The sequence below is a fragment of the Babylonia areolata genome, chromosome 19, assembly GCF_041734735.1.
Source record: "Babylonia areolata isolate BAREFJ2019XMU chromosome 19, ASM4173473v1, whole genome shotgun sequence".
NCBI lineage: Eukaryota > Metazoa > Mollusca > Gastropoda > Neogastropoda > Buccinidae > Babylonia > Babylonia areolata.
The window spans coordinates 54,185,130-54,210,129 of record NC_134894.1 but is presented as its reverse complement, the minus strand read 5'-3'; the positions used below and the strand labels follow the sequence as shown (position 1 = coordinate 54,210,129).

General features: G+C 44.4%; 1 protein-coding gene across 3 annotated transcripts in view; it reads right to left on the bottom strand.

Annotated features, from left to right (window-relative positions):
- Nucleotides 1-21,510, bottom strand: part of LOC143294360 (uncharacterized) — a 28,219-nt gene extending 6,709 nt beyond the window's left edge. For 2 of the 3 annotated variants that reach the window (XM_076605814.1, XM_076605816.1), the window contains exons 1-2: nt 20,857-21,510; nt 19,367-19,435 (exon numbers count right to left, since the gene is read on the bottom strand). The gene's annotated coding sequence lies outside the window, so the exon portion shown is untranslated. Of the gene's footprint in view, nt 1-19,366; nt 19,469-20,856 lie in introns of all 3 variants that reach the window. The other variant, XM_076605815.1, reaches the window with a different exon arrangement.
- Between the last annotated feature and the right edge of the window lie 3,490 nt (nt 21,511-25,000).

Genomic DNA, 25,000 nt, shown 5'->3' with positions numbered 1-25,000 from the left:
AAGGTGACAACCCCCCCCCCCCCCGACCCCACCCCCCACCCCCCCTCGCTTGTTTACTGCTTGTCCTTGACATTCATAACTTGAATGGCGGCATGGGCTCGTGTCGTTGTTGTTGTTGTTGTTGTTGTTGTTGTTGTCTTAATGATTAAACGTGCACAGGATAGGGCAGAAACAACCTTTGAAAACTCGGGATGTTGTTGTCTTAATGATTGAACATGCTCGGAGAGGGACAGACAGGTATACAACCTCTGAAAACGGACACAAACACATGCAGTGTTCTGAGCCAGCCGCTTCTCTCTCTCTCTCTCTCTCTCTCTCTCTCTCTCTATATATATATATATATATGGCACAAGGAAAACATAACAGGAGTCAAATCCAAACGATTATCTCAATATTTCGGCCTCTGGTCTTTCTGAGGGGAGTACAAATTATATATTACTATATAACTACAAGCATAACCATATAACCATAACTATAAATATAAATATATATATATGACTATATATATAACTACACACACACACACATATACACACACACACATATATATATATATATATATATAGAGAGAGAGAGAGAGAGAGAGAGAGAGAGAGAGACAGAGAGAGAGAGAGAGAGAGAGAATGTGGTGCGTGCATGTCACTCGCACACATACACTTATGCCCCGGTGAATGGAAAATACAATATCCGTTTATTCATTTTCATTGCAACAGATTGACAATACCACAAAAGAATACATGAATGACTGTGATAAAAAAAACAATGGCAATCACAACAACCACAACGCTGATGCGTAACCTGTTTCAACACATTTTATTTCCATTGTTTTATATCTGTATTGTCAAGAAAGGATCATGTGGTTTTCAGCCTTGGAGGTTGCAGTATCGTTGCTGTTGTTGTTTTCTATTGAATCATACTTCGATGTGTTCAAATGAGAAAACATAATCGTGCTTCTTGTTGTTTTTAACTTGATCTCTTCTGGGGAAGTAAGTATAATCTGCGTTTAAGTGAAAGACTAGCGCTTCAAAGATGTTTTTGTTTTGATTGTTTGTTGTTGTTGTTTTTGTTGCTGTTGTTTCTAAATTTGTAGTTTACAGCAAATGCGGCTTTACAATATCTCTTGCTCTAACCTCTTGCTGAATCCAACCCGATGCCAGGAACGTTTTACTACCAGTAAACGAGCATAGGAACACTCTGCTTCTTTGAGTAAGACAAATGCCGACATCTTCAAGCGTCGCGTAGGACAGAGAGCAGCTTTCCCAAAGAAGACCGATAAAAGAAGACGAAGAAGAAGGAGGAAGAGGAGGAGGGGATGAAAAGGAGGAAGAGGAAGAAGACGTTTACCACACCTCCGCTTCCCCTTCCCACTCCCTGCCTCCTCCCGCCTCCAACACACACACACACACACACACATACACACTCACCGTGACTATCACGCAGACAAAGAAACACGACAGAGTTCATAATCAGGCCAAATATACTAACCATACCGCCCGTCCCACTTTTTGGCATCACGGCACATTAAAGAAAGAAAGAAAAAAAAAAGGTTCAGAATCAACACTCGCTGTCGAGCCTAATTTTGTTGACAAAAGGCCCAAACAAATCTTCAAACACCAAGAAAATGATGTCACCGTGTCAAATTCCTGTCTTCTGAGGTCGCTAAATGGCACGTGCTCTTACCCATATCATCATCAACACACACACACACACACACACACACACATACCCACACACGTAGAAACACACACACACACACACACACACACACACGTACACACACACACACACACACACACACCCCTCCACACCTCTCCTCAGCAAAGTGTCGCGCGCGCAGTTATTTCTGGAAGCGGCGGCAGGTGGTTTATTACAGCCATCCAGAAACTGGAGTGGGTGTTTCGCGCCCAAGAAGCCAAGAGGTCAGTCAACTTTTGGGCTCAGGGGTCTGTGGCCTATGATATCATAAATAGCACACCTGTTCCCTTATCGTCCCACCAGGCGCTCCCCGAAAATGATGGCTTCAAGATAGGTACAGATTGGCCACAACTTTACGACTTGTGACTCGGCGGCGAAGAATTGCCACCCCCTGCCCCCTTTCGCCCCCATCCCCCATCCACTCCCGCAAACACACACACACCTCCCCAACAGTAGATATAAGGATGCATATTTCCAGAGGTGCACAATCACAGTCATAGCACCGTGTCGTGAATTAAGTCAATTAGGCTGCTGTGCATGAGCGTGTCGCGTGGTCGTAGGTATGCGCACGTACACAAATGTAGGTTACACACCACGCTATCTAAACTCGCGCGCGCGTGCATACGCACGTATGCCTACATAGGCTACATACCCACACGCGCGTACATACTCTCGCGGGAAAAAAAAACGAAAGAAAAACAAGAGAGGCAAGGCCTTCAAGACTCAAAAAAAAAAAAAAAATCTAATCATTAAAATGTGTTCTGTATTTGTTATTATAAAGCTTCGGTTTAAAAAAAGTCCTAATGGCAGATTCGAACACTGCGTGTTCGGGTGAGAAAAAACTGTCTTACCCATTACACTATCATGGTGCCTTAACTGACGTTAAAAAATATAACATTTAAACAGGCTTTTTTAGAAGGGCGATAAATGAAGCCTAATTATAAGCAAAATGCATTTACTGTTATATTTATATTTTTTGTATTCTCTAAACTTGGCACTTTGATCTGATATTCTGACACAACAACAAGAGCAGTCATTATTATCATTTTTTGTTCAAACAGGAACTTCTTTTGCTAAGCATAGAAGTTTTATTTATTTTGCAAACGTTTTGGCGCAGATAGTAAAAAAGGGAAATTACTCTGTAATTAATGCTAGGGGACTTAATTTGCTTTAAACTGATCTTTCTCATCTTAAACATTACATTTTGAAATTATACTCAATACATAAAAAGCTTGTGTTTTTTACTCTCAGTGTACAGGGCTTTCACTATGTTCATTCGCCCAAGTGGTCTTTTTCGGAAAATAATAAAATCAATACCACGAGTGGACTTAACAGATCTGTTGGCTGAGCCCTGAAGGTCATGGGCAAAAATCAATTGCGTACACATATTTATACACATTCAAAGCGTGTGCTCATATTCTTTGCGAACGCGAACGACGCCATTTTGTTTCAAGTTATTGACCTGCCCGTTCAATCCTATATTCAATGGACAATACACAATAACATGTGATGGAAAGTTGGAGAAGGAGACCGTTAAATATTTATTCAGAGAAAGATTTGTGAACGCCTCATCACTTACTGGATTATGACCCAAACTGCCATAAAAATATCCACAGAATCAGTCAGAATTCACAGTTAAAAATTGTAAACCATGCGAGTTAATACCCTTGAATTGATCACGATGAAGCGAAAAAATTTCCAGTCTTGACTTTTCTCAAAATGAAGTCCTTTTCACTTCTTACGACGTTTAGAAGTACTTGTACTTGGCTCTACATGTTATTAGTTTAACAAAATACTAAATTTTCATATCAACTTTAAAACTATAATACTAGAATGAACATAAAAGAGAAATTGAATCGACCGTGTTGTACTTCATTCCCGGCGGGTGTAACTAAACTTGTACATCTATCTAGATCTAGTGAAAACGGCTAAATGTTGCAGTGTGACTGCAGCGATAGCCATTAAAAAGAATTTTTTATTGCCCTTAAAGATTTTTTTGAATTCCCAAGATACACCAGAATAATATGATTTAAACAGCGTTCTTACTGCAAATACCGCAATTGATTTATCGCCCTTTAAAAAGTATGTTCAAATGTTAAATTTTAGAACATCAGTTAAGGATCCACGATAGTGTAATGGATAAAGCAGTTTCTTCTCACCCGAACACGCGAGGTTCGAATCTGGTTAGGACTTTTTTTTTTCTTTCTTTTTTTTTTTTCAAACGTGAAGCTTTATAATAACAAATACAGAACACATTTTAACGATTAAATTTTTTTTTAAAGTGTATCACAAGTGAGTCTTGAAGGCCTTGCATCTCTTGTTTATTTTTTGTGCCCATCCCAGATGTGCAATATTGTTCCTATTTTTAAGCCAAATTTGGTGTCAACTGACAAAATATTTGCAGAGAAAATGACAATGTTAAAGTTTACCACAGACACACAGACACACACACACACACACACACACACACAGACAATGGAACACCGGGTTAAAACATAGACTCGTTGACGGGTGTATTCTCTCTCTCTTGGTCTCATTATCACCATGCTACTATTTCCACGCTTATACCTGTATGTAGTATTGTGTGGTGCATGCTCATGACTCAATGTAGTATTGCGTAGTGTAGACCTCTGTTCAGGGCGGGTAGAGGATGTAAAAAAGCGCGCAAGTGCTTATCTATTATCCTTGAAAATAGAGAATTTTGTCTTGTCTTGTCCTCTCTCTCTCTCTCTCTCTCTCTGTGTCTCTGTCTCTGTATCTCTCTTATATTCGCTGGTCAACCAACAGATGAGGGTTGATACAGAATCTTTACGAATCTTGAATGTATTCGTGTCAACCTCCCTGGAAACGAGTGGGCGAAAAACACTGTACTTCCACAAACCACTTAGGTACTCACATCATTCTTCCCTTCTTGGAACTCGAACCCCACCTCATTTGTTTTGCTCCCTGCCCCAACCAGTCAGACGCATTCAGACAGTCCCTTCTTTTTCGCCGTTCGAGGACAACACTCACCCTCATTCGTTTCGCTTTTAAGTGAACGACCGTTTTTACTCTGCTACACTGGCAGCCACATTCCATTTTCATTGGTGAATGTATTGTGGGTTCTTCCGTATGTTACGCGCAGAATGCTGTCATGGAATTAACGTTTGTATTTTGTCTTCTGCATGCGTTTACACACGAAGATATGGTTGGGGTTTAAAGTAATGGTGGGTCTGCAACTATGTTGATCCAGGAGACTAGAAAACTCTTCAGCCCTAAACCTCCACTCTTGAATTATCCGCCCTTTATCCACTACACGCTGCCGTGATTTACACGAAGGACCTCACAGACCTGCATTACTGAAGTCCAGAGCTCTAACCGTTCGCCAACACAAGTCCAATGAGCCCGTGAAACAAAACTCAATGATACATATCTGGCCCTATGGACGCACTCCAAATTTGCTTCAAGTCGTGAAAACGTCGGATCAGATCGACACGAATCCTCTAATGAAAGTAAAACAGTCTTTGAAGAAGAAAAAAACGAATAACTCTCCCACGTCCAGATTTGCTCCCACAGTCTCCCACGCATGCAGATTTAACTCCACAAAAGATTTCCCTAAAAAAATAAAAATAATAAAAACATTACCAGAGGACGCACTGCTTTTGAAATTTGCATCAGCAGTAATCACTTTACAAAGCAAGCAATCAAGTCCAGTCTGTTGTTTCAAACCAACAACATGACAGAATTCATCCACTTGCCAGATTAGAGCTTGATTCGATACAAAAGTGTGCACGTGCATAACGTTTGAAAACAGACAAACAGGCAGACAAATAACAGGCGGAGATGTACAGAGAGTGTGGACATAATTACGTGTTAAGTCGGGTCGGGGAAGGAGGAAACGGAAAGAAAGCGCCTCTTCACCTGAGACCCGAGAAACTAAACGTTTCAACACAAATCGCTCCCCTTTTCGTTCAGTTCGCAGCTGCCGCAGCATTACGTCATTTGACCTTTGACGTGTTTGCCTTCCACGAATGGGAGAGGCTAAAAAACGAGGTCTTAAACTGTGCTGGCATTTCTCCCACACCTGTCTGCCTATCACACGTGCAACACAACGAAAGAAAAATGGATTGTTGTTTTTGCTGTTGTTTTTTCTGCAAACATGAAAGAAGAGACAGAGAGAGAAGAACAAGGGAGGGAAAGATAGACAGTCACGTGAATGCACGCACACACACACGCACGCGCATGTCTGCATGCAAGTACATACAAATATATGTACAAGCTATGACACAGACAGACAGACAGAGACAGACTGAAGCAGAGACACAGACAGACAGACAGAGACAGACTGAAGCAGAGACACAGACAGACAGACAGACAGACAGGCTCCTTCTTCTTCTTCTTCTTTGCGTTCGACAGCTACGCAGTCAGGGTCGAAGTCCGAGGGATGCCACAAACTCGGACGTCATGTGAAGATCGGCTGCCGTCCCCCAGAGCTTGGTGTTGAGGTTAACACCCCCAGGCCAGGACCGCTGCCGCATCTTCTCATACAGGGGGCAGTCTTGGAGAATATGGGATGGGGTCTGGTCAGCCTGGCCGCAGTCACATAGGGATGTGGCTGCCACTCCAATCCTCTTCAGGTGTGCTCGGGGGCCGCAGTGTCCTGTGCGAAGGTGGTAGATGGTAGTCTGGTGTCTTCTCTCCAGTGTCCTGATGGGATCTTGGTGTGCCTGGTAGCCTCCGTTCAGGGTGACCCAGCCTCTTCGGAATCTGCTGCGCAGGAGAGTTTTTGCTTCCTCATACGTGGCAGGAATGGTTGGCTGTGTGAGCTGGCTTCCTTCCTTAGCAAGGTGGTCTGCACGCTCGTTGCCTGGGAGGCCTACATGTGCAGGCACCCACTGGAGGGTCGTTGGGGCTGTTTGGGTAAGGATTGTGAGGGAGGCCTTAAGGGACTGGATAAGTGGACCAGGATCAGGGGAGTCAAGGGCCTGGAGTGTGGACATGGAATCAGTGAAGATGGAGATGCTGCCAAGGGGGCTTTCCACAGGAGAGGAATTCTGCTGCTGTTTTGATGGCCAGGACTTCAGCTCTGAAATTGGAACAGAGCTTTCCTCCAGGGAGTGCGATGCTGCTGTGCTCTCCATCAGGAAATCTGACGTAGACACCACTGCCTCCGTTGTGTGTGGTTTCCTCCGCTGATCCGTCCGTGTATACATGGGTCCAGGAGCTGGCTGGGTAGGACTCCTCTATCATGGCCAGAGTCAGGATCTTGAGAGTAGCTGGTTGCTGGTCTTTGGTGGTGATGCCAGGAACTCTGAGGCTGATGGTGGCCTCTATCTCTTGGTCAAGCCTCCAGTCAGGCAAGGCAAGGTCAGTGCAAAACTCCCCTTTTGCCGCCAGAACATCGCTGTGCTGTGCTCTGAGTGCTTTATACTGGTGGTTGAGGCTCTGACGTTTGAGACGGTTCTTGGTGGGCTGCTCCAGTCTGTGGTGTAGGTGATGTGAGGGCAGTCTTCTGAGCTTCTCTCCCTGCATCAGGACTTTCAGGTCGCGTCTTCTCTCCAGGGGCTCAACGTTAGCAGCTTTCTCCATGTCATGGATCGGCGTGGACCTCATGGCTCCAAGTATGAGGCGTAGTCCCATATTTTGGATTTTGTCGAGCCGGCTCTTGTTGGTCTTGGAGGCTGTGCCCCACGAGGTTGAGGCGTACTCCATGGTGGGTCTGACCGCTCCCATGTAGACCCTGGCGAGAAGCCTGCTGTCTGCTCCCCAAGTCGTCCCGGCCAGCTTCTTCAGCAGGGCTAGCTTGCGGATGCCTCTCCTCTCCATCTCCTCAATCTGGGGCCTCCAGGTCAGGCGGGTGTCCAACTTGACACCAAGGAATGTTGGTATATTCGTCAGACAGACAGGCAGGCTAACTGAGAAAGATGTAAAGAGAAGGTGACCAGCCATCTTAGTATCATATTCATTTTCTGAAATATCCCACCCACATCACTTCAAAAAGGATGAATGCACATAATTCACATTGTTGATCTCTAGCTGTCATTCTATTTATCACTTAACTCTACACACTCCCTTATTTCTCATTTAACAGTGTTCAAAGCTGGCATACTGGCAGACCAACTGCAACATCCTGTAGGCAGAAAGTAACTGTGAGGTGAACCCATTGCTAAATTAAGGAACGACAGCTGATGGAAAACCGTAAAGGACGAAGTCATCAATCAGTTATGCATGGAGAGATTTCACTGAGATTCAGGTTCCTTCCTGTTTCAACTGGTCAGTTCACTGCTCAAAAGCAGCCTTTCTGTTGCCGTTGTTTTGTTCCTCAGGACAAAGAAACAGACATACAGGCAAAGTGAATGTAATGGAAATTCATCAGTTAGGGCAAGTTGTAATTAACCACCCCCTCCATCCTCCCTCCCCCCTCCCCCCCAAAAAAAAAATCAAAGCACTTTCCAAACATGCCAGCTTGCATGAAACCGATCCCAAATGATAGTTAAAAAACAAAAAAAAAAAAAATCTTAATTTAAAAAGAGAAAGAAAATCTCGCCCACCCTGCTTCCGCCCCATAATCTCCCAGAGTTTGAGCTTTCAACTCCCAGAAGTTGACCTCAGTGCCTGTGAAAGCGTTTCCCTTGAGCAATCAACGACTGCCTCGCATCAGAATTTTCTGTTATCTGTAATTACTTCAGTCAGCAAAGCGATCGCTTCCAGTTTTGTTGTCTCAGACCAAGAACATGTTGGAATTCAACTCTGTGCCAAATTAGAGTTCAATCTATCAAGGGTTGCGGGCGGTGCATCGCACTAGAAACCAGACATGCAGGTGGCGAAGTGCAGACAGTATGAAAAGATGTCTGAGGGGGTGTGGGATTAGGGAAAGGAGAATACAGGTGGTAAGCGGGGCGATGATGATAAGTGAGAAGGGTGCAGAGAAGAGAATCACTCCACGAGACATTTCAACACAGTTGTTGTTGTTTGTTTGTTTGTTGTTGTTTTTTTTGCTTCCCTTTTAGTAGGCAACCCAGCTGCCGCAGCATTACATTATTTTTTACTTTCACGTTTTGTCTTCCACAGATGGGAGAGGCTAAAAACACCTGCCTGCCTGTTGTACTGATTGAAGAGACAGAGAGAGAGAGAGAGAGAGAGAGAGAGACTCACACGCACACACACACGCACAGTCACATACGCACACACACACACACACACACACACACAACAGACACACATACACACAGACACAGACACACACACAGACACACACACAGACACACACACAGACACACTCACACACGTGCACGCACACAAATGCCCACGCTCGTATCCGTTTCTGCAATCACAATAACTTTGACTCTCCACCTTTGAGACAAGACATCCGTGCTAAAAAGGCAATGGTCACTTCATCTGAACTGTCGCTGTTTCAGAATTTTCATTGGCTGTGATATCTTGATAAGGAAATGGACGCCCTCGCACCCACCCCCGTCGTCCCTCCCACCCCCAGAGTAGGCTGAAACCTAAGAGGATACCAGACCTTATCAGCGGTCACACCAGTCTGTCAAATGTGAGCTTGACCATTTTTAGATATGGACATTTAGAGCATTATGGTCACAAGACAAAATGACAAAGTTAATGGTCTACCTCCACTCCCATATTCCCTAATAACATACACGTGTAATTTATCAACCCAGAAACATTTAAAGTGAATTCCAAATATGCTACCTCGCCTGAAGGTGATCTACAATGAAAGTTAACAATCATTAAAAAAAAAAAATAAAGACCAAAGTCCAGCCTAGTTTCGATTCTCTGATTTCCAAATCTTTGGGCTTTCAACTTCCAAAAGTTGACCTCAGTGCCATCGATAACATCCCCTGAGCAATCAGTGGATAACGATGCCATGCTTCAAAATCTCTGTTTGCTGGGATTGCACAATTAAGTGACTGATCAACTCCAGTGTATAGAAAAACAAAACAAAACAAAAACAAACACAACAACAACAACAACACACAACAACAGCCAAGAACTTGTTGCAAATAATCAGCATGCTCAATTACAGCGTGCTGAAGTAAAACTGGTTGCGGGCACGCATAACAACTGAAAACTAACCGACAGACAGAAAGCAGGGGGAGGAAAGATGTGCGAGGCGGGGACAAAGAAAGAGAATATGGGATACCTCTGGTGGCTAGTGCGGCAACACGTAAGAACCCACAGAGCTGCTTGATGAGACATTTCAACACAATTCGTTCTCCCTTCCGTTCGCAGCTGCCGCAGCATTACGTCATTTGACCTTTGACGTGTTTGCCTTTCACAGATGGGAGAGGCTAAAAAACGAGGTCTTAAACTGTGCTGGCATTTCTCCCACACCTGTCTGCCTATCACACGTGCAACACAACGAAAGAAAAAAAGGGATTTCGGTGTTGTTGCTGTTGTTTTCTCTTCAGTAAACACGAATGAAGGGACAAAGAGAGAGACTTGGGGAGAGAAGGGGAGAGATAGACAGATAGATATAGAGAGTGGGAGTGAGGGGGGTGGGGTGAGGGGGGGGGTGGGAGGGGGGGGCGTTGGGGGCGGGGGGCGGGCGTGTGTGTGAGTGTGCATGTTTGTATTTACATACATACATATACTTACGTGAAAAGAATTTAAAAAATGGAAGGGAAAAGAGAGAGACAGACAGAGACAGACAGACAGAGACAGACAGAGACAGGGGGTGGGGTGGGGTGAGGAGTGTCAACCATACGGACCTTCTTCTTACTTTCTGTCACTCGCAGATGTGTTACGTTGCGAATAATGAAACAGAAAGTAAACTCTAAGCTGTTCGTTAAATACTGGTTTGGTAAGCAGCCTATATATCAAGCACTTGGCCTGCTCAAGTTATTTATTGACCAATGATTATGAAGCACCAATGAAGTGATTTGACACTAGGGTCAAAAGATAATCAGTTTATTCAGTTTGTAAAGTAGTTGTGACTTGTGATAATTTTTTTATTTTAAAAGCCATAACGCAACAATCCCCCCCCACAACCCCCCCACCCCACCCCCCGCCCCCTCCACACACTTTTTTTTTTTTTGAAAGGGGTCAACTTGGACCCATTTCTTCTTACATTGACACACAAAAACTCAGTGACTTTTTAAAATATGTCATCATTTCACGTATACGAACACAAAAGCTTCATCATAACTGTAAGTGTAGTAAGGAAGCACTTTTCCCCCAAAAAATTCTTTCTCTCTTCTTATCATTTGAAAAAGCGCACCACCTCTCACACACGTACACATGTCCTAAGTTTCGTCCACAGTGGTCGCAGGTGAACCCCCCCCCCCCCCACCCCACCCCCATCTCCCCCCTACCTTTATCTCTTCTTTTTCTGCACGCCGAAGACAGCGCGTGATTTTATTCACATGTATACAAATAAATACAAGAGGAGGCCCACAAACACAGTTCGATCAAATGTATGTCTTTTTGCAAGAAAACCACACGGGAGAATCACGTAGATAGTGCTCAAATGGCAGAAAACATGCATTTTATCTCCCTTTATCTGTACCGGAAGCCACACGAGAGATGTCTGATACTCAGATCGAGAAGGAATGCGCATTCCAGTTCTTTTCCCTCCCTCCTTCCGGCCCCCACCCCCACTCCCCACTCTCTCTCAAATCTGTCTGTCAGTTTGCAGAGAGATAAACTCATTCCCGCCTCTCTCGATTTGAGAGAGAGAAGAGAAAAAGGGCATAGAGAAAAAAAAAAAGAAAAGAAAAAGGGTTGTCTGTGTAGATTACTGGGTGACTGCTGCATATTATTAGAAACATTGAAGCACCTAGGTAAGACATATGCCTTTCCTTATCTATTCATTCTTTCATTTATTTATCTATTTATTTTGTAGCCGGTTAAACACTTGAATTTCTATTACGAAAGAAAATGTTAGAATTTCGGCTGTGATAAAAGGTGTGGCAGACGTCTTTAGAAACACATGTGGCGGCCTACCGTGTTTGGACTTCTTGACCATGATGGCGTAATTATCCCCCCCCCCCCTCTCTCTCTCTCTCCAGCATCTCTTTCTCCAGCCTCTCTCTGCCTCTGTCTGTCTGTCTGTCCCTGTCACACAGCGGATGTTACTGGAAGTTACACCCCATCATCGAAATCCTAATGGTTCCTCCTCACATCCTATTGTTACAAAATCAAAACAAATGTTGGTAATCAGTATGACAGAACACACACACACACACACACACACACACACGCACGCACATGTACACACACACACACACACATGTACACACACACGCACACACACACACACACGCACACGCGCGCACGCATACACACACACATACACGCACACACACACACACATACACACACACACACTCGCACAAGCTCCTTCTTATAGACCCCATGGCCCAATAACTCCCCCACCTCCTGCCACCCTCCCGCGCCATCCAATTACCTCCCTTCGATTTGGGTTATGCAGTTTCAGTGGTTTTGAAGTTAGTCTTCATCATCAAGAGCTGGGGCACACACACAAATCAGTGTGAGATATCGAGAAAACATTTATGGATTCCCATAAAACATGAAATTAATAGGCAGTGGGACTGAGCTGTAAAAAAATCTGATTCACAACTATCCAATGGCAGATGAGAGGAAGACATTTTGGGAAAAAATAAACCGACAAACATCAAAAAGAGCTGTGTATCTAATTAGATAACTGTTCGGCACTGGAGGAGATAAGTGCCCTTGCGACCTCCGAGTTATCTGTTTTAACCAATGAAATTCCAGCATTCTAAACTTCTTCTTTAACTCTGGAGTGAAGAGTCAATGGAGCGCCGCACAAAAGAACTGTTCACCAGATCCCTCCGTCTGTTGGCCGGTTGTGTGTCGGAGCCTGGGTCTCTGCAAACGGGTTTCACGTGCATTCTGCAAAATGTTGTCAGTCCATCGTTTCTTCTGTCTTTCTCTCCGCATTCCTCACTGTGTCAGTTCCTTGGAGGATTGTTTCAGCATGCTTCCTGGATCTTTGTTTTGTGGCCAAACCAACGTAATTTTCTTTTCTTAAGTGATGTCATTAGATCTACATACGGTCCAATGTGCTGATTGGTGATTTGGCGTACGTCCTTCATAGGTTATGGTTTTTATTATGAGCAGATTATCTTATGTTTATTATCATGTCTTACGATAACACCTCATTTCGTCTTTCGAAATCCATCATAAGGATCAATGTCCCCCATGTGTAGTAGGTATACTACATGACGATGGAATATATCAATGCACACAGGACTGAGTCTCATCTTGTGTTTCATGGAAATGGTGTGTTTTTTTTTTCTATAAAGGTTTCAGTCTGGACAAAAATTATGCACATACTTACTTTCTTTTCTTCTTTATTTTGAACCCCAGAAAAGCACCCCCGAAAACAGAGTATGACTGCCCACATGGCGGGATAAAAACGGTCATACACGTAAAAGCCCACTCGTGTACATACGAGTGAACGTGGGAGTTGCAGCCCACGAACGACGACGACGGCGACGAAGAAGAAGAAGAACCCCAGAAAAAGACAATACGTGTTGCACGAGTAAAAGAAACCCTCAGCTGTTCCGCATAAAACACGGTCTGCGGTTGAGTCACCCGCTCACTGCGACAGACAGCCTTTCTTTTCCTGCTCTGGCGGATGGCGAAATTCTCCGCCGTGAACAGAGTTTCTCACCCCTGCCCGGTGCTGCATATCATAACCAGCCCCCCAGGATATTGACCCGGCCCCCCTACCCCACTGACTTTTCCAGTCTTCAAACTAGCACAGCTCAAACTGCCCCCCCCCCCTCCCTTCCTTCCCGCCGCCCATGCCCAACCACACTGCAACCGCTTCCTGTCTCCCCCAACCCTCACGCCCCCTCCCGCACCCACACTTATCCCTTCCAGTCATGCGGACAGATCAAATGTGGGACAGCAGTGGCATACATTTTTCTTTCTTTTCTTTTGAGGGGGAGAGAGTGTTTGGAGGATGGGAAGGGCGGGGGGCGGGGGTGGGGGGGGGGGGGGGTAAAGATAATTCAGGATTCTCCATACCGCCTCTACACATTTCCGCCAGCCTCTGGGATGATGCAGTCCCGTTGCTGACTTATTCCCAAGAAATATTCTTCGTTTCACATTCTCTTCAGTCATGGAGTTTCCGCCTTTTTACCAAATGCGCACACGCGCAAGCGCAAGCGCACATTCACATCCACACACACCCCTCAAGCCCCCCCCCCCCCCCCCCCCCCCCCCTCTCTCCCCTCACACACACAGATGATGATGATGATGTTGTTGTTTTTTTTTTTTTTAATTTTTATTGAAGAAACACACAAGATTCGTTTCAATGGGGAGTTGGGGGATAGGTCATTCAACGTTTAAAAAAAAAAAATCAAGTGGACAGACATTGTCACAGAGCAGAAAAGGATGCCGCTGACAAACCCTTTTCCATTTTATATCGAGTCCTTACGTTTGATTGGGAAACTCCGTTAGAACAGTACATTACAGTACAGGCTAGTACAGTACAGCATACTACAGGGCAGCGCAGTGCAGTGCACCATGGCACAATTCAGACTGACGCACTTCAGACCAGGCTAATACTACAGTGCATGGAGTTCAGCTCTGTACAGCAGCTCAGTACAGCTTGATACAATTATACAGTGAAGCACAGCAAAGTGCAGTGCAATACAAGACAACACATCAGAGCACAATGCGACATTACACAAGGCACCAAAGCACAACCATTAACACAGACAGTACATGAAACCGCAGGAAATGAGTGTGAGACCCAAGCATGTACATGTTCGTATCTTGTACATGTTCGTATTCAGTTTACCACAAAATATTCCGGGGGGGGTACAAATCGCAGCAAGGGTACAGAAATTCGGTAGGGACGTGATTCCCCTCTTACACACAAAAAAAGTGGAAAAAAGAGAAGGAGAAGAAGAAGAAGAAGAAAAGAGCAAGCAATAGTACTACGACACGGCTTCCATAAGCCCCCCACCCCACCCCCCACACCCCCTGCTCCCCCGCACCCCCTCCCCCACCAACACTCCCTTTGCATCATTCCACCGCCCCTGCCCCCACCCCTCTCCCACCAACTTCCACCCGCCACCACCACCACCACCACAAATGACCTCGTCCTTCAGTAAACATGCCGGACATGTGCCAAAGAATACAAGCACTCTCTTTCTTCTCATGAAGGAGGGGGTGGGGGATGGGGTGTGGGGTGTGGGGGGACTGCATGGAAGCAGCAACAGCAGGAAGAAAAGAAAAGAAAAGAAAGGTCATACTCCTTCTACGCTAGCTGCCAACCGGTGCCATCATCATAACCCACTACTAGTAACCTGCCCACGTGTGCTGCCGTGTCATCCCAGGTGGCAGTCACTGCTTTCTGAACCACCACGGATAACAGAAGCCAAAGACGGAGAGAAAGACAAACAAAAAGAAAAGGAAGGGGAAAAAAGGAAGAAGGACGAAAGAGAGAGTGAATGATAGAGAGAGAAGACAAACCGAGAGAGAGAGAGAGAGAGAGTCTAAAGAAGAGTGTGGAAGAGAAAGATAGGTAGTGATACAGTGCCAGAGACAGAGACAGACAGAGACAGAGAGACATAGAAGGAGTAAGACAGAATATAGAGATAGACACACAGAATGAGATAAACAGAGAGAAGAGGTGGGGGTGGGGAGAGAGAGAGAGAGAGAGAGAGAGAGAGAGAGAGAGAGAGAGAGAGAGAGAGAGAGAGATCTGCTGTTACAACACAAAAAGAAGTATACAGAAGGAAAATTTCGTTTTCAAGATGATTTTTACTAGAGGCTGAAGCACCACATTCGACATAAAAAGTTTGCTTTGAAGTTAAATCGTCACCCCTCTGAACCCTGCCAAAAAGAAATCTCTCTCTCTCTCTCTCTCTCTCTCTCTCTCTCTGTCCATTCAGTCTTACTCTCATACTCCCCTACTCTGTCTCTCTCTCATTGTCTGTCTGTCTCTCTGTTTCTAGGTCTCTGTCTCTGTGTCTCTTTCTCTCTCTCTGTCCATTCTGTCTTACTCTCATACTCCCCCTACTCTCTCTCTCATTGTCTGTCTGTCTCTCTGTTTCTAGGTCTCTGTCTCTGTGTCTCTTTCTCTCTCTCTCTCTGTCCATTCTGTCTTACTCTCATACTCCCCCTACTCTGTCTCTCTCTCATTGTCTGTCTGTCTCTCTGTTTCTAGGTCTCTGTCTCTGTGTCTCTTTCTTTCTCGTTCTGTCCATTCTTTCATACTCTCATATTCTCCTTCTTCTCTGTCTCTCTCATTGTCTGCCTGTCCCCCTGTCTGTCTGTCCGTCTCTCTGTCCATATATATTCTTTTATCTATCTATCTATCTATCTATCTATCTATCTATCTATCTATGTCTCTCTTTCATTGTCTGTCTCTCTGTCCATATATATTATTCTCTCTCTCTCTCTCTCTCTCTCTCTCTCTCTCTATATATATATATATATATATATATATATATACAGCATGTGTGCACACACTCTTTGATTTCAAGGTCACAATTATCGAGAGAAAAACAACGACCAGAAAGCAATGGAAGAAAGCAAAACAAACAAAGAATGTAAGAAAGAAAGAATATAGCTGCTCTTCATGCATGGCCCTTTTGTGTGGGAAGTATGGGTTTGTGGATTAAAAAGAAAGACCCACAGAGAGATATAGCTGATACTTGATGACAGATCTGACAAAGTGGGTCAGGGTTCTCTCTCTCTCTCTCTCTCTCTCTCTCTCTGGAGTACGGAAACAAGCTGCCTAACGAGCGTAACACGAACGCCATTGCAAGGCAAGCACGCCTACACGCGGACGCGCGCGCGCGCGCACACACACACACGGTAATACAAGAAGGTCAGCCAAAGATCGAACTGAGACCTAGATCGCGAGCACTGATTAACCTTTCAGTTAACGTTGTGTGGGGGCTAGCGGTGGAAGGATTAATAGCCAGGGGGATTTACTTACAAGAGTCGACGGCCGAAACTTCACACATATTGAAAACATTTCAACCGACATGTTAGACGTCAACAAAGCAACTCGGACACCACAAAAACAAACAAAACAACAACAAAAACACACACACACACAAAAACAAAAAAACAACAACAAAAAACACAAAAAAACAACAACCAACAACAATAAAACAAAACAGAACAAAACAAAAACAAAACAAAACAAAACAAAACAAAACAACAACAACAACAAAAAAGGAGGGGTCGGTTGGTGGGATACAACCCACGTGAGCATTCCTTCACCCGGTAAGCCCTGATTATAATACCATAAATGAGTAATCAATAGATAGATTGCACATCAAATCAGGCAATCCATAAACCAATCTATCTTTTCCTCTTTCTTTCTTTTCTCCGTTTCATTTCATGTTAAACGCAAATTTTAGCAAACAAACAAACACTAATGATGATAATAATAATGACAACGATGACGACGACGACGATAATCAAGATGATGATGATGATCATAATCAATAAGTCGATGTTTGGGCATTCCATGCAGCGCACGGCGCACTCCCACTAACACATATGACATTCTCCTTGACTACGCGCTAGTTTTAGAATATTGATTGATCAACTGTTTTGATGCATTAGAAAAGAAAAAGAAAAAAAAAAAAAAAAAAAGAAAGGAAGAAGAGTGGCTAAGGCACGCCCATTTTAACGTTCCTTTAACGTGTGATGGATTGACGGAATCAGTGACGAGCATCGATTAACTGATTGACTTTATTTATTCAGACAACATGTCCCTGCATTAAAAAAAAAAAAGAAAGAAAAGAAAAGCTTTGCACATTTTATTTTGTCCCTACCTTCCATGTCTCAATAACCCAGGAAAGCACTCAAAGCAGAACAAACAGTGAAAAAGAAAGAAAGAAAGGAAGGAAGAAAAACCACCCACCAACATCTTCTATGGCCGGTCGTCGCTTTTGGAGCTAGAATCTTTATTTAGAAAAAGAAGAAAAAGAGTTTACAGATCAAAGGATATTCAAAAGCAATGCAAAACCTACACGACAACAACATAACGCACACACAAAAATTACGGGGAGAAAACAAAATCCATGGAAGGGAGATTACTCGGAAGACACGGAAATTCCGTTTCTTGATCGTGGAGGTTGCAAATCGAACGCTGCCAAGATCACATTAATCTTCAAAATTTGATATGGATCATTTGGAAATTATCGGACATTCGATCCAGGGGATAACGAGTGTGACAACAGGGATTGTAGACCATCGTTCAGGCGCAAAGTTTTGAACTCCCAAACCCTGAAATCTAATGAGCATGCCCGGCATGTGCTATGTCGACGGAATCAGATTTGAAAGAATATGCCATGCTAAAGTTTCAAACAAACGGAAAAGCACACAAAACAGACTGAAATGGTATTAAAGCTGATTTTTCTCGAAAACCTAGCGATTCTATGAAAAAGTGAATATTGAAGATGTTCCAATTCCTTTTTCGCTTCAAATTATTGAAGTATTACGGACATGTTAGAAAATTATTAAATAATAATAATAATGAATTAAAAAAACAACAAATACCTTAGGCCAGGCTTTCGAGCCCAGAAACTCTGTCAAAGACAGTGCACATTCCTACATTCAAATCATTTACAAAAACAGAGAAAAAAAAAACAGAACCAAGGACGTTAAGATAAACTGATATAACAAATCTTTTAATTCCTCACACACACACACACACTGCTTCATTAGATAGTACAGAACGCCGAAGGCAAAAAGGCTTTCTCGTACAATCTATCTTGGGCTGGCTGCAACCGAGATTTGAACAATGTCCGAGTTTCAGAGCATCCCCCCACACCTCCCCAACCCTCTCCCCTCCATTTTTTTAATCGCTTGTGTCGCACGCGCCAGTGCACGCAGGCACGCAGGCGTGTGCGTATGCGTGTGTGTGTGTGTGTGTGTGTGTGTGTGTGTGTGTGTGTGTGAACGGGGATGGAAAGTGGTTTTGGGGGCTGGGAATGTGAGGGATATGTGGTGGCCGGGGGCTGGGGGTGGAGGGGCGGGGAGGGGGGAGGGATGGGGGGGGGTGGTGGGAGGGGCGTAGAAGGGGCCGAAAAGAGAAAACGAAATTAAAGGACAATTGAGTCGGTGGGAATAAGTGCGCGTATTTTCTTTGATGTAATATGCATATACGATTGTGATATGTGTGTGTGTGTGTGTGTGTGTGTGTGTGTGTGTGTGTGTGTGTGTGTGTGTGTGTGTGTGTGTGTGTGTGTGTTCATATACTCCCCACGTGGGCGTGTGCTTGTATGGCAAACTCCGATAGTGAACCATATTGGATTCACACACACACACACACTGATTTGAAAAGTGCACCCACACAAGTATATACAATCGTACGCATACATGTATAATGCATCATACCAAGGCAAAAAAGAAAAGAAAACCATCTAACAACACACACAAACACACACAGAGACACACACGCGCGCACTCATGCACAACCACACAAACAAACATACACAGACACACTCACACATGCACGCGCGCGCAAACATACACACATATACACATATACATACAAAAAAAAACCCAAACACATACGCACTTAAGCACGCACAACACATGCATGCACATGCACACATTGCAGGCACGTGCACGGCTCACTCCACTACACTACACGACACAACTCTACACCGCACAATACACTACACCACACAGCATCACCTACCTGTCAAAACGCCCCAGCAGATAACAGACGTGCGGACTGACAGAAGTTCAGGCTTGTGGTCTCATGTGCCTGTGGCCCAATATCAACAACAACCTCCATTATCTGTTTTAACAATAAAACTAAGGTCAATCAAAGAAGAAGAGGAGAAAGAGGGGAAAAAATGCAATCGAGGAGGAGGGACGATAACTCAAATCCAAAAACCCAACACAACATCTGCAAGGCAGATGCGTGACAGCAACATAACCCAACGCGCTTGTCAGGCCTATATTTGTGTACCAATCAGAGTGGATTTCATCTCCAGAATTTTTCCAGAGGACAAACACATTGGTTGCCACGGGTTCTTTTTCTGTACGCCAAGTGCGTGCTGCACACGGGACCTCGGTTTTATCGTCTCATCCGAATGATTGGACACTCTGATTTACTACACAAACTTGGGAGAAAGGGGGAGAGCGGGAATCGAACCCAGACCCTCACGGACACTGTATTGGCAAATAAGTGTCTTTGCCACTCGGTCACTCTCCTCATTTGATAAACAAATCATTCGTCATGGACGGATGAGTGTACAAAGATGCTTAAACTAAGGAAAGTAAAGGTAAAGAAAGAAGAAGATGATAAAGTGGTGACGATCACAGCGTAAGAATAAACAGAATAAGAACAAAAAGGAGGTGTAGATAAAAACAACAACAATAAACAAACAAACAAAAAAACCAACAACATACGCCTCTTGCCATGCCTTTAACGTATTTCTGAGGGTGAGAGGACCGATCGTGACTTGCTGAACATCGAATAAATGAAAAAAAAAAGGTTATACTAGCAGCAATGGGGTGATAATATTGATCATGGTGTGTAGTGTGGTATTGACAATTTGAGGAATATTCTTGCATTTTCGTTACGTTGTGTTGCGAGCGCGCACGTGCGTGCGTGCGTGCGTGTGTGTGTGTGTGTGTGTGTGTGTGTGTGTGTGTGTGTGTGTGAGACAGACAGACAGACACAAGGCTGCGTCAGTGTGTGAAAGCATCCTTACAAGTATCATATGTGACCTGTTGCACAGAGTGTTTTTGATAATTGCTGCTTGTGTGTTTATTCCCCCTTGGTCTTTCGTGTGTCATTCACATCCCGTTTGAGACAATCCTTTCTTTGATAAAGTTTCATGTTTGGAAGAAAACCATTCTCAGTCTTTATTGAGTAAGCAATCTTTATACTTTATTACAGTCTATCACATATTTTAAAGTAAACCCCCCACCCCACCCCCAAACTACTGAAATAAAATTGAGATTTATATTCGTCAACAGAAGTGGATTTCAGATATAAAAAAAGAAAGAAAGATTATAATATTATACATGCCAAAAACAGAGACAGGAGTAGACATAAGCTGAAAGAGAGAGAGAGAAAGAAAGACATATAACTTACAAGACAAGAAAGAAATGAGGAAGGAAGGAAGGAAAGAAGAAGAAGAAGAAAGAAACAACGAAAAGAAAGAAAACTCTTACCTGGCATGCCTGGCAAAGGAAAGTTCACCGACACAACAATCGTTAAAGAAACAACAACCATAAACAACTTCAGTTTTTAGACTCCAGACTCAACATCAACAACTAAACTTTTTTTTTTGCATGTAGGTCCGACATGTTCAAGACAGAAACTGATAGGGTTTTAACTGACTGAAAATGGAGAGGAATTTGTCTTCGAGAAAACAAGAATCAAAACAACTCGGAGAATATCTTTTAGAGAGAAAAAAAGCAAGTACAACGAAAAGCAGTCTGGCGAATATATTTCAAAACAAAACGGCTAAAGAATATCTTTGAATAAGAGAATTCTGGAGAAAAGAAAACAAGAACTGGATTTTACAACAAGAAACGAACAAAACAACTGTCAACGAAATCGTCTGTATGATCTTCGAAGTCCGTGCAACTGCGAGCGCCTTTTAGCGCCCCGCATGAAAAATAAAGGGATGCATCCGCGAAAGCGTTGAAAGCTCATTGGCACGGTGACTTGACAAGAGAGACGAGTTTCACGTGCACTGGAGGAGCAGAGTCGAGAAGGAAGGAAGGAAGTAAGGAAGGATGGAAGGGAGGAAGACAGTAGTGTGTCTAACGAGTAGGTCAGCAAGCAGCCACAACAGCAGCAGTACTTGAGAAACACGAAGCAACAACAGCGTGAGGGGGGTTCGCCCTGAAAGACGTCAAAAGTGGCAGGACTTGGTGCGTTTATATGGGGGATCGTATCGGGAAGAAGGGGGGAGGGGGTTGGGTGGAGAAGAGAAGAGAGGGAGGAGGGGGGCGGGTGCGTGTGTGTTTGTGGGGGGAGGGGGGTGGGGGGGCAGGGTGAAGCTGTGGTGGGATGGAGGTTCTTTTTTTTTTGTTTTTTTGTTTGTTTGTTTTTTTGGGGGGAGGGAGGGTGTGGGGTAGTGGTGGTGGTGGGTGGGAAGGGATGGAGAGGTTGTAGTGGTGGTGGGGGTGGGGGATGGGGGTAAGATTGTAAGTACGTGCAGGAGGAGTGGGTGGAGGAGAAGAAGGAGCGAGAAGAAGAGGAGGGAATTGGTAAGGGGAGGGAGTGAGGAGTAGGAGGAGGAGGAGGAGGAGGGGGAGGAGGAGGAGGAGGAGAAAGGGGCGTGAGGACGGATTAGCAGCTGAAGTGGTTATCGTGGAAGCGGTGTGTGAGTGGGTCTTGTGCGCTCTCTGTCTGTCTGTCTGTCTGTATCTATATCTCTGTCTCTGTATCTGTGTCCGTTGATTTATCTATCCATTTATCTATTCATATATCATCATCACCATCATCATTATGATTATTATGACTATGGTTATTATCATTATCATTGTTATTTTCTTTCTTTGTTTTGTTTACTCCTGATTTTCTGTTCCATTGTCTCTGTCTTCCATCCATGTCTCTCTTTCTCTGTGTTCCTCTTCCTTTGTCTGTCTGTCTGTCTGTCTCTTTCTTTCTCTCACTCTCTCTCTCTCTCACACTCTCTCATTGTCCTTCTGTCTCTGTCTGTCTGTCTGTCTCTTTCTCCGTCTATCTGCCTCTGTATCTGTCTGTCTGTCTGTCTGTCTCTCACTCTCTCTCATTGTCCTTCTGCCTCTGTCTGTCTGTCTCTCTCTCCGTCTGTCTGCGTCTGTATTTGTCTGTCTGTCTGTCTGTCTGTCTGTCTCTGTCTCTCCGTGTCTCTGTGTCTCTCTGTGTCTGTATCTGTCTGTCTGTCTCTCTCCGTCTCTCTGTGTCTCTCTGCCTCTGTATCTGTCTATTTGTCTCTATCTCTCCGTGTCTCTCTGTCTCTCTACCTCTGTATCTGTTTGCCTATCTGTCTCTCTTTATCTATTTATCTTATTATTATTATTATTGTTATTATTTTATTTATTTTTATTATTATTTTTTGTTGTTGTAAGGATTGTGTTGAGTTCACACGTCATTAACTTTTGTGTGCTTGCGCAATGTTTGGGATGTCACGACTTGGAACAAAAGTTTCTACCTGCGAACATTGCTATTGTAACACACAGTGATGGCCGCTAGCTAGGCTTCCCACAGGTGGCCATTGCCCTCCTCATGGTGTGGAAGTACAGTGCTTCACCGATTTGTGATGTCTTTGCGTGTCTTTGTGTCGTGCGCCGAGAAAGAGGTTGGCTATGTGAATGAATCTGGGACAGTCTTCGTGTAATTATTATCATTTGATATTGTTTTTTTTTTTGTAAAAGTGATTTGGGTGTGGACGTCTGCCTTTTCTTTGAAATGAAATGACCTGTAACTTTAGCATAGCAATTAGATTTTTTTAATTTTTTAATAAAGGTGGTAGGTGTGTGTATTTCGTTTGTCTGTCGGTTTTTTTTGTTTTTTTTTTTTAAAGAAATGCCCGAGTTTTGTGCGTTCTTCATCTGTCACTGGTTTGCGTTGGTGTGTATTTTGTTTCTTTTCTTTTATACTTTCATTACTTTGTCATTGTTCTCCATTCGTCTTAGTTTTGTTATGATAATATTGAACTGTTTTACCCCCCCCACCCCCCACCCCCCCACCTCCTTCCCATTCTCTTAGCTCTGCCATCACACTGCTCTGTCTTACTCTGCCCCCCACCCCCCACCCCTCCCCCACCACTCCCAAACTTTCCCCACTCCTCTTAGCTCCGTCATCATACTGCTCTGTGTTATGTCGTCCCTCCCCTCCACTGAACTCTGTCATCATACTGCTCTGTCTTATGTTGTCCCTCCCCTCCCCTGAACTGTGTCATCATACTGCTCTGTCTTATGTTGTCCCTCCCCTCCCCTGAACTGTGTCATCATACTGCTCTGTCTTATGTTGTCCCTCCCCTCCCCTGAACTCTGTCATCATACTGCTCTGTCTTATGTTGTCCCTCCCCTGAACTCTGTCATCATACTGCTCTGTCTTATGTTGTCCCTCCCCTGAACTCTGTCATCATACTGCTCTGTCTTATGTTGTCCCTCCCCTCCACTGAACTCTGTCATCATACTGCTCTGTCTTATGTTGTCCCTCCCCTCCCCTGAACTCTGTCATCATACTGCTCTGTCTTATGTTGTCCCTCCCCTGAACTCTGTCATCATACTGCTCTGTCTTATGTTGTCCCTCCCCTGAACTGTGTCATCATACTGCTCTGTCTTATGTCGTCCCTCCCCTCCCCTGAACTCTGTCATCATACTGCTCTGTCTTATGTTGTCCCTCCCCTCCCCTTAGCTCTGCCATCATACTGCTCTGTCTTATGTTGTCCCTCCCCTCCCCTGAACTCTGTCATCATACTGCTCTGTCTTATGTTGTCCCTCCCCTCCCCTTAGCTCTGCCATCATACTGCTCTGTCTTATGTTGTCCCTCCCCTTCCCTGAACTCTGTCATCATACTGCTCTGTCTTATGTTGTCCCTCCCCTCCCCTTAGCTCTGCCATCATACTGCTCTGTCTTATGTTGTCCCTCCCCTTCCCTGAACTCTGTCATCATACTGCTCTGTCTTATGTTGTCCCTCCCCTCCCCTTAGCTCTGCCATCATACTGCTCTGTCTTATGTTGTCCCTCCCCTCCCCTGAACTCCGTCATCATACTGCTCCCCCTGGGGTCTCCCCTGGGGGTCCTCAGGGTTTTTTTCTCCTTTTTAGTTCCCAGGGTCACCTCACCTCATGCTCTTTCATGATGGTGAGCTCTTCTCCTTCTCCTTTTTTTAAATTTTGGTTTTATATTATCATCTGCCTTGATCGGTGTCTTATGTTGCCCCTCCCCTGAACTCCGTCATCATACTGCTCTGTCTTATGTTGTCCCTCCCCTCCCCTGAACTCTGTCATCATACTGCTCTGTCTTATGTTGTCCCTCCCCTCCCCTGAACTCCGTCATCATACTGCTCTGTCTTATGTTGTCCCTCCCCTCCCCTGAACTCTGTCATCATACTGCTCTGTCTTATGTTGTCCCTCCCCTACCCTGAACTCCGTCATCATACTGCTCTGTCTTATGTTGTCCCTCCCCTCCCCTGAACTCTGTCATCATACTGCTCTGTCTTATGTTGTCCCTCCCCTCCCCTGAACTCTGTCATCATACTGCTCTGTCTTATGTTGTCCCTCCCCTCCACTGAACTCTGTCATCATACTGCTCTGTCTTATGTTGTCCCTCCCCTCCCCTGAACTCCGTCATCATACTGCTCTGTCTTATGT